We start from the raw sequence: 4,575 nt of genomic DNA, 5'->3' as shown, positions 1-4,575 counted from the left end.
TTCATGTGCCTCCACCCTTGAGTCTCACAGAATGGCCAATTGTGGAAGGCCCCTCCTGAGCAGCACTACACTCTTTACATTGAAGCATGGTCTATGTCTTTATTCTCTCTCTCTTCTTTGCCCTTAGTATAAGCCTCTTGATTTGATTTGTTTTGCTACTCAGTGTTATCAGGACAAGGTGGGATTGCAGTGCTAAGGAGATCAGGGTTTTTTGTTTCTTTTATACTTTTATCATTTGAATATGAACAACTACAAGTCATATAATGAACTTCAGAGTCATTGTCTGCCTTTTAATATGACAAGGATTATGGTGCCAATAGCACTAAACATTGAAATTCTGGTAGGATTTTATGAAAGACAAGTTAGAATGTCAGTGGCCACTCAGGGGAATTTGTGATATGAATAAGACAGTCTTATATTCGTGTGGTACCTTATAATCAAAAGGTTCAAAGATTCCAAATATTTAATCATTAACATCTTTAAAACTATTGTGAAGATAGCTTTAGAAACAAAGAAAAACTCTAAAAAGCAGTAGTATTTGGACTTACTGTCAAGATGACTTGGACTATCCGAATCCAGAAACTTCTGAGTTCCAAAAAAAGAAAAAGTCACTGATACTGGCAGAAGGCAAAAGACTTGATGACTTGAGCTGCATGAGCCCCACATACTCACTATAGTCCCCCTTACACAAGTCCCAAGTCCCATGGGTGGGGGGACATAAATGGGCTGGCACAGATGTCTTCATATGTACTGGGTTATATTATAAGGGAGGAATATTTCTATCATTATGCTAGAGGACCTTAGGAAACCTGAGTCTTTATAATGGGCAGTAAGTAAGCATAGCTTTTATTTCAGAGAGAGATATCTTTGTTATATTGGAGAGTAAGTATACCTTTCTTCCTTTATTCTGGATGGAAACACTATCTCTATTTTCTAAAACAATAAGTAAGCCTGTCCTTTGCTTTGGAGGAAAATGCCATGCCTTTTTTTTTTTTTTAATTCCAGTATAGTTAACATACAGTGTTAGTTTCAGGTATACAATATAGTGATTCAGTACTTCCATATATCATCACCCAGCGCTCAACATGATAAATGTACTCTTAATCTCCTTCACCTATTTTACCCATTCCCCTATCTACCTCCCCTCTGGTAACCACCAGTTCATTCTCTATATTTGAATCTGTTTCTTTGGTTTGTCTCTTTTTCTCTTTATTTGTTTTGTTTCTTAAATTCCACACATGAGTGAAATCATATGGTATTTGCCTCTCTCTGGCTGACCTATTTCACTTAGCATTATACTCTAGATCCCATGTTGTTGCAAATGACAAGATTTCATTCTTTTTTATTGCTGAGTAATATTCCATTACACACACACACACACACACACACACACACACCACCTCTTCTTTATCCATTCATCTATCATTGGACACTTGGGTTGCATCCATATTTTGGCTATTGTAAATAATGCTGCATTGAACATAGTGGCGTATATATCTTTTTGAATTAGTGTTTTTGTATTTTTAAGTAAATACCCAGTAGAGGAATTACTGGGTCATATGGTAATTCTATTTTTAATTTTTTAAGGAACCTCCATACTGTCTTCCAAAGTGTCTGTACCAGTTTGCATTCCCACAAATAGTGCACAAGAGTTCCTTTTTCTCCATATACTCATCAAAACTTGTTGTTTCTTATGTTTTTGATTTAGCCATTCTGACAGGTGTGCAGTGTGCCTTTTCTGTTTTTAAAGGTTTTATTTGTTTATTTATTTATTTATTTATCTAGAGAGATAGAGGAAGTGTTGTAGAGTGGGGGGTGGCAGAGGGAGAGGGAGAGAGAGAATCCTAAGCAAGCTCCACACCCAGCACAGAGCCCAACACAGGGCTTGATGCAGAGCTCAATCTCATGACCCCAAGATCTTGACCGGAGCTGAAATCAAGAGTTGGCTGCTTAACCAGCTGAGCCACCCAGGCACCCCTTTTCTGTTTTTAAAGATTCTTAACTATACAGACATCCTTCAGGACAGTCCAGGCCAGTGTCTCTCTTGTAGGAAGTATAAAAAATGTCAGGGACACATGGACAATTATCTCTCAACTCCTCTTTGAACATTCTTTTCTTCCCCAATAAAACAAGAGGGTTCAGGGTGCCTGGGTGGCTAAGTTGGTTAAGTGACCGCCTTCGGCTCAGGTTATGATCCTGGAGTCCCGGGATCGAGTCCCGCATCAGGCTCCCTGCTCAGCAGGGAGTCTGCTTCTCCCTCTGACCTTATTCCCTCTCATGCTCTCTCTCTACCATTCTCTCTCTCTCTCAATAAATAAATAAAAATCTTTAAAAAAACACAAGAGGGTTCTTCCACTTGTGATAGTCAATGATTTTTTAGAAAGAGATGATTTGTATGGGCTTAAGAATCTGGGGAAGGGTCTATAGGAAGTTAGCAATGAGAGATGCTGAGGATTCGACAGTTTTTAAAAAAGATGAAATTGAAGAATGAATGTATATAAAGCATTATACAACTAGAAAACGTTTATCATCCCTATGACAAATTCACAGTAACACCTAAGTTATTATAGGCATGTCCTGCAGACAGCATCTCTGGTTAACATTCCCTTAATAGAATACCTCTTGGGTTTTAGTTAACCAAATTCCAACCACATATACAATGAGCATATCTACCAGCACAATGTTTTTAGCCAAAGTTTATGTAAGAAAATTTTATATATGTATTTCCAAATCTCAATATAAATCTTTAATAAAATTTCAAGTGGGCTAAATCTTAGGTTACATTCCAAACACAATGGATAAAGATCAGTTCAGTCTAACCCTGATTTGAGAGAAAAGTTTTCAAAATATTTAGTAAGTCACAATATCACAAATATTTCCAAGTGTCCTCTTATCTATTTTTACATTGCTCTGAGAAGAGGGCAGTATTTTGATTATATCTTCACCAGATGACTTAATTCACTTTTTAATAGTATCACCAGCCTAGATTTGAAAAATCATGTCATCTAAACTTTAAGTACCAGTGTGTCAAAGGGAGGCTAAGTATAACCATAGCATATGTACATAATTATTTGGTCAAAGGGAAAGTACAAAGAAGAATGCACAATGTAAGTTGGCAAAAGAACTGAAAACTACAACCAAAGGTGTGATAAAAATTGGAAGAGTGATGTTTTATGATGAGAATGCCCCCAGAGAAATGACAATTGGCCCTGAATGAACTGGGCTCAAAGCCTACCTTGCTTTTAGATATTTCAGTTAGGTGATCCAATACATACCTTTATTTTTTGAGCCAAAGTATGCTGGGATCTTTCTTACCTACAGCTACAAATGTCCTATCTTATACCATGGGATTCTCCAACTGGAAGAACAGATTCTCGTCCTCACAGTTCCTTTCCAAAGGAGGAGGTCAAACTAAAATAGGAATTGGCACAAGCACTGTAACTGTGAACTGTTCCAACCCATTTTTATTACTTTAACCAGGGCAGAAAATCAAGATCCATGGGGTTTTACATAACAAATTCATTTAAACTGATAGAAAAGTGTTCCTACCAAAAATGCTAAATGGGTATTTAGTCAAGGCAGTCTATCTTTGAAAGAGCAAAAAGAATTTAACAAATATTAATTTTTAAAAAGGGACAATGTCCATTCAATCATCTATTTATTCAAAAAGTATATTCTTTGCTCATATGGCAAATTTTGTCAGTGGTCTCATATGACAACTTCTTTTCCAGATCAGGGAACTAGCCAAATACAGTTTTTTTCACAATAGAAACATGTGGTTAGGGAGGGGTGGTGATAAGATGGAAGACAGATTAGTGGTCTTGATATACACAAATACATGAAAGTCTGGGTCTTGCCTTCAGTCAAAGGGAATTTCTTCAAAAGAGCATCATTTTTTTTCACTCAAAAAATATTAACAAAAATCCTATCAGATGTTAAAGTCATCCCAACTCCAGTCCTGACTGAGGTCAGAATCTTTTAAGGACAAAAGAAAGAGGACCCAGGAGAGTCTGTTCTCACAAATGCCCCCTGGGGACAGGGCAATGCATAGTTCAGTGGACCAGTGCCAACTGACCATGGCAAGGAAAGTAACAGAATTTGAAAGATATTAGAAAATTGTACAGTAATTTGACAAATCACGTATATGTCTGTCAAAACTAATAACAAAAAAATTAGGTCTGCATTTTGTTTATGTTTTATCCACTTAATTTTTAGATTTATTTGTAGTCTATTTTTCAAAAATTGATGAAACCTATTCATTTTCCTTCACTCTGATAGTTTAGGAAGTACTGTTCTAAACATTATCTGAACCTCTAGACTGGTTGTATCATTCCATCAGAGACCTGGAGGAATTTGTGTGCAGCAAAATGTGTGGGAGAACAAGGTACACAACCCAAATCCTACACGAACAGTACTAAAACACCTCATCACAAACTTGCTGGTAGTGATACATATTTAGTTACTCTTCCAGAAACCAGGGTGAAAATGGGCAAAAAGAAGACCCACAGAATCTCCTCCCCCAACCACTTCCTCCTCAGAGTTTCTCTATGAGACAGAAGCACACAAGAGAGGCAA

This window comes from Eumetopias jubatus, unplaced genomic scaffold, assembly GCF_037043125.1.
Source record: "Eumetopias jubatus isolate StellerSeaLion01/CBP00866 unplaced genomic scaffold, mEumJub1_p1.0 scaffold_9, whole genome shotgun sequence".
NCBI classification, from domain to species: Eukaryota; Metazoa; Chordata; class Mammalia; order Carnivora; family Otariidae; genus Eumetopias; species Eumetopias jubatus.
This window is presented reverse-complemented; position numbering follows the sequence as displayed.